This window comes from Protopterus annectens, chromosome 4.part0, assembly GCF_019279795.1.
Source record: "Protopterus annectens isolate FY-2018-M chromosome 4.part0, PAN1.0, whole genome shotgun sequence".
NCBI lineage: Eukaryota > Metazoa > Chordata > Ceratodontiformes > Protopteridae > Protopterus > Protopterus annectens.
In genome coordinates, this window is record NC_056733.1 from 286237546 (window position 1) to 286244164 (window position 6619).

A 6619-nucleotide genomic window follows, 5' to 3' on the forward strand; every position below is an offset into this window, starting at 1 on the left:
AGGGGCCATAAGACATCTGGGTACTCAGGTCGACAGCCACCTCACCTTCGATCCCCACATTGTCACTGTGGTCAGAAAGTCCTTCTACATGGCACATCTTATGACCAAAGGTTTTGCATCCAGGAAGAAAGAGGTCATCATCCCTCTCTACTCATCCCTCATTAAACCAATCATTGAATATAACATCTCGTTTGGCATGTACCTGACCAGACACCTACAACAGCTGGAGAGGCCACAAAAGTACCCCACAAAAAGGATTCTAGGCCTTAAACACATGTCCTACATGGACAGACTCAAGAAACTTCAGCTGTTTTCAATCTCTTAACAAAGTAATGTCCAACCCAACTCTACTTGAAATGCTACACCTGAAGAAATTCCATTTCCCCAGTGTCACACGCTCCAGAGATCACAACCTCATTGCCACAATTAACGGATCACACTGGAGAGACTGGTTAATCTCCCAAAGACTGCCCATACTCTGGAATAAGCTTCCCATTCATGTCAAGCAGAGCACCTCACTGGCTGTCTTCAAGAGAAATCTTGACAAGTGGATGGGTAACAGAAAAATTCACTCAATGGATCATTCCAGTTGCCTTATTGGATAGGGACACTGTGAACTAACATCGGGTGGCACGTTGCCTGGGCAATTGTTTTGGGCTAGGTTTGTAAAGGCTCCAGGGCCATTAGCCTAGTACATACCTATGAACCTATGAACTACCACCTAGGAACACAATTTGTGAGAGATGCAATTACATTAAGACCCTATAGTCTATGCTCTCTCCCTCACAAGCCAGTATATCTGGCACTGAGAAGGTTGTCAACACAAACACCCCACATCAAACATCACCCACACCTACAAAACACACACCCATATATGCAGAGGCCCTCAACAAAAACATACCCAAACAAAAGAAACCTCAGAGGCAAAAACACACATGAACTCCACTGCCTACCACACCACACACTACACATAGTCCACACAACTGTGTCTCAGCCACTAAGGCCTAAACATAAACCCAACATATTAGTCATAGAAGACTCCATTGTGAGAAACACAGATGTGCCCCATACCAGGCTAGATAAGCAGAAAGTCATGGTTAGTTGATTGTTAGGTCCCAGAATCCCCCATATCACCCATGCACTCAAATCTTTCAACAGCAGGTACAGCTATGACTCTGTCATAGTCCATGTTGGTGTGAATGACTTGAGATGTACCTCCCTGGATGATATAAAGAGAGACATGATCTAGCCTGCTAATTATATGTGCCAGGCAAGTATGTTCCTAGCCTTAAGTAGCATTCTACCATCACCCTGAATGATGCCTCAATACAAACAGAAAATGATTGACTTTAACAATTGGCTTAGTTTCTGGTGTCATTCCAAGGGGATCCAGTACCTAACAGCCTGGGAAGACATGAATGACAGATCATGATGCTTTGTCAGAGATAGGCGGCATTTGTCTCCCTTTGGCTTCAGGCTTCTGGCAAAGGCTCTTGTCACCCCCATAGTGCCTTTTTTAGGCAATGCCATATGGTCAAAACTACCAACATGAGAATTTCTTCAAAATGCAAAATAAAGGTAATTCTACTAAATGCTAGGAGTCTAAACATGAAACTGCACTCATTGCAAGCATCCTTAACCCTGGAAGTTGCTAATATTTGTGCAGTCACAGAAACCTAGTTCAAAGCTGTGGAGAGCTCCCCAGCCATACCAGTTTACTCATCCTATCATACATTCAGACCCCAAACCATTGGCACTAAAGCAAAAGGAGGTGAAGTTGCACTACTTATTAAAGACGTACACACCTCCAGGAGGCTGGTCAAACAGTATGATGCACAGGAGACACTCCTGGTGAAGTTAACCATTGACAAGACCCCTACTGAAATCATAGCTATCTACAGACCCCTGGCTTTGACTCAAGATGTCCACTCCACCTATCTGGACCTCTTTGAATCTATCAAGAATCAACCCTTCACCATGGTCCTGAGTGACTTTAACTATCCAACCATGGATTGGAAAAATATTCATGCCAAAACATAAATGCCCAGAGATTCCTTGACTTTGTCAGTGCAAATGCCTTGGACCAGCTGGTCGACACCCCTACAAGAGGTGAGAATATCTTGGACTTGGTATTAACACCGCAGCATCCCTACAGTGTCATGCTCACTGGTAAGATCCAACCACAAAGTGATCACTTTCGAAGTCACCATCTCCCCTGACTCTCCTTAGCTAGGGTCAAAGAAACAAACTTCTGGAAAGCTGATTATAACCTCCTGGGGGAAGGTATAAACAGCTTCACAGCCCCCTCCCCTCCATAGGAACTGCCACATATGTCCAAACCTACATCAAAGTACTATACTAGCACCTATATAGCTTCATGGAATCAGGAATACCCGACTGGACAAAATCCTCCTCCTCAAGGAAGAGTAAACCTGTCTGGTGGACATCTGCCATAAATAAACTCCATAATAAAAAGAAAAAAATTGCTGTCCAGGACCAAGAAGGAGCCGGTACCTAATTGGAAGAAATCTTTCCTTAGCCTGAACAAGCAAATAAGAGCACTAGTGAAATCTTCCAAAGCAAACTTTGAGTCCAAACTGGCCAAATCTAGTAAAGACAATCATAAGACCTTCTTCACATATGTCCGCAATCTCAAAGGAAGCACTCAGATCTGCTCAGAACTAGTAGTCAAGAACACCACATACACAAATGTTGTTCAGTAAAAACTTTACCCCTCTCTCCCAATCAGTAAATCAGGACATCACCAGCACCTTCCCCCTCCTTTTATTTCTAGGGAGGAAGTCAACACTGCCTGCTCAAAGGCAAAGAAATACAGCCTCTGTGGGACCCAATAACATCCCAGGCTGTATCCTTCATGAACTCAGGCAGGAGGTTGCAGCACCATTACGCACCCTATTTAACCAAAGCCTGAGTATCAGCTTCATCCCAGCCAAGTGGAGGACAGCCACTGTCATCCTTTTGCACAAAGTTGGAGTGCCCACCAATCCAGGGAATTATAGACCCATCAGCCTAACTAGCCTGATCTGCAAGGCCATGGAATGGATTATCATGGACCTCATCATCAAGGACATTGGCAACCTCCAAACACTCGATCCCACACAGTTTGGTTTCGTCAAGGGGAGGTCACACCTGTTAAATTTTGTCGACTTCTTTGAGATAGTCACCAAAGCCATGGGTGAGGGGAAGATGGTGCACACCACCTACCCTGACCTGGCCAAAGCCTTCAATGCTATTCTCCACTTGGATATAACAGATAAACTCTCCCAACTAGGCATCAATCCATATGCTACCAGATGGGTGGCAAACTAGCTCACTGATAGAACTCACATTGTCAAAATAGGGGAAGTCATCTCAAGCTGTAGACCCATAACAATCGCTGCACCCCATGAATCAGTCTTGGGGCCTCTATTGTTTGGGATATACTTTTCTGAGGTGCAGGCCAAAGCCAGTGGGCTATGGCTGAACATGTTTACAGATGTCTGCAAGTCGGGTGCTGTCATCAATTCCTCTAGTAATATGGACATCCTCCAAGAGGGTCTCACCCAAACAAATGACTGGTGCAAGAAATTTGGCCTCAAACTGAATGCCAAAAATGCATCATCATCCCCTTTAGGGAGAGTGATGTCCCCACAAATTATCACATGAATAATAAGATTCTAAGTATGCAATCAGTCGTGAGGGACTTAGGAACCCAGGTTGATAATAAACTGACTTTTGATCACCATATTGCCACTGTAGTATGGAAAGCTTTCTACATAGCCACCTCATTAGTAAAGGTATCTCATCCAGGGACAAGGGGGTCATAACATCCCTGTATTATTCCCTTATAAGACCCATTATTGAGTACAATGCCTCTTTTGGCATGTACCTCACAAAGCACATGCAGCAGCTGGAGAGAACACAGACATTCCTCACCAGGAAACTCCGTGGCTTCAAACATCTACCCTACACAGATAAGCTAAAAGTCCTGTCCCTCTACTCAGTGTCATAAGACTTCTCAGAGGTGACTTCTGTCTGGCATACAAAGCAATCTCAGACCCCGACTTGATGGGACTGCTGCATATCCACAAGTCAAGCTCCACTCGAGTAACCCACATGCACAACCTCAACCTGGTCTGTGACATCAATAGGACTTGCTGGCAGGACAGATTTGTGTCCCAGAGACTCCCCCTGCTATGGAACAGACTCCCTCTTTACATCAAGCAGAGTACCTCATTAACCCTTTTTAACTGCAACCTGGATAACTGGATGGAGAGCAGAAAATACACCCCTGGAATTCCACCTGCATCCCTGCTGCACAGGAGCATTGGGTGCTGACTTGTCAGAACATGAGCTAAATTCCTGGCTAGGCTTGTAAGATCCTCAGGGCCAATAGCCTAGTAACTTCCTATGATCCTATGTGTGAGTGTGTGTGTGTGTGTGTGTGTGTGTGTGTGTGTGTGTGTGTGTGTGTGTGTGTGTGTGTGTGTGTGTGTGTGTGTATGAGCCTGTCAGATGACTGACTTTTCAGAAACCTGAACAAGTATCAAAGATATCAAATACACCATAAGCTTCAGTTTCTGAAAACTCAAACATCAAAAAATAAAAAAAATAAAAAATCTTTTTTTACATTTTTGCAGGGTGGCAAGCCTCCCTGAACCCTCCATTGCTGGGGGGCTGTGCCCCTCATGCCCCCTGCAAATTGTATATACTAACTCTGACATTGCACTACACTGAGGAAAAGGGTACAATTTCCCAATCCTTGCCGTACCACAATCTCCATTCAAAAGCTTTGAGTTTTCAAAAACTTGATCATATTCCCCTAGATTTAATAAAATCCATATAGGCATAGTGTAGAGCCTACATGAAATGTTACTGTGTCTGCATACATGGTTCCCCCTCAGCAGCACGCCATGCATATTAATCATGGCATGCTGCTGAGGAAGAATCATGGGACACGATTCATATGTTCATAGGTTCATAGGTGTTTACTAGGCTAACAACCACAAGGGCCTTTTTAAGCCTAGCCATGCATTCCAGATCTCTGATGAGTTCTGATATCCTTGATAAATGTAAGTATGGGCCTAGGAGATGACCATTTACAGGTTACCTGTTTGCATCAGAGACATAGGTGCCAAACCAGGGATGAATTTCTGGTTTCCCATCCAATTGTCCAAGTTGCACTTGAATTGGATTAGGGAGAAACTCTTCTTCACATGGATGGGTAGCCTGTTTCATAGATGGGGTACTCTCTGGGGTACATACCTATCTCTCCAGTAGGTCCTATTTATATCACAGGCAATGTTTAAATCTTTAGAAGGGGTAATTCTGGTACTGTTTGTTTTGTGGATATGCAAGAGGTCCATCAGAGTGGGGTCTGACAATGCCCTGTATGCCAGGCATAGATCTCCCCTCAAAAGCCTGTAGGAGGCATAATACAGGGATAGGGCCTTGAGGCAGTCTGCATAGGACACATTACTTATGTCCTGTATTCTTTTAGTGATGAACCTCTGTGGAATTCCAGTTGTTAGATATGCCTGGTTAGGTACATACCAAAGAGGGCATTCTACTCAATAATAGGTCTGATGAATGCTGAATACAGTGTAACAATCACTTCCTTATATATGTATTATAGCAATGTAATCTATTTTTTTTAAAACAATGTTTGCATGGAGCGGATCAGAGTGCAGCAGTACTAAGCGGTGCCAAGACAACTGCCAGACATCTAAAAATAGAAACCGGATATATTTAATTAGTCGGTAAAGGTCAAGTTTAAGCATAGTTGAGTGGGTTTGCATGGAGCACCACAGTGCTCAGCACTGTTTAAAGGTAGGTCAGAGGTAGAATTAAAGGTATAACAAACTTTCACATATCCATGTACCTAAAAGATTAGAATTACAGCCTCATATGCAGTAGGTACAAGGTTTGAAAACATGGAAGAGCAAGTTAGCATTTTTGTTCATAATACAAACTATGCAAATTATTTTTAAATATTGCCCTGCTGTACTCAGCTAAGCTCTGCAAAGACCTGCTAAGCCCTGCTAAGCACCGCATAAACACAATAATGGCTGAAAATGTTTATGCACTGCTCGGTTCTGCTTAGCTGGTTTGTGCACCACTAAGCACTGCTAAGCATATTGGTTTTAGCACTGCTCAGCTCAGCTGCACTGGTTTGCATGCTGCTAATCAATGCACCACATTTTTAAATATTGCCCAATGGTGTGTAAAGGTGGGAAAACAGGCTATATTAACCCCAATAGGCAGGAATACCGCATAATCCATTGGAGTTTTGTCTCTGAAGGATTGTTGGTCTAGGGGTATGATTCTCGCTTAGGGTGCGAGAGGTCCCGGGTTCAAATCCCGGACAAGCCCTGAGTTTTGAATAGAAAGGTACAGTGGATGGTGAAGGTCTTCCTCTGAAAATTAGCTGGCTAGTGAACTTAAGAGTTTGATATCCTCCAAGATTTACATACTGTGAAAGTCAGCCACTTAACTAAGGGGTGGGATGTTGGCATAATGGTTAAGGTGTTTACCTTATAAACACAAGGTGCAGGGTTTGATTCAAACATGGGGTAAATGGCTATGCAGAAAATGGCCCAAAAGGGCAGTTAGCCTAGTA

The 6619-nt window shown here is 43.7% G+C and overlaps 1 non-coding gene across 1 annotated transcript; it reads left to right on the top strand.

The window, feature by feature from the left end:
- The first annotated feature begins 6300 nt into the window (after positions 1 to 6300).
- TRNAP-AGG lies at positions 6301 to 6372 on the top strand. Its single transcript has one exon. It is a non-coding gene; the product is annotated as a tRNA-Pro (tRNA).
- The last annotated feature ends 247 nt before the right edge of the window (positions 6373 to 6619 follow it).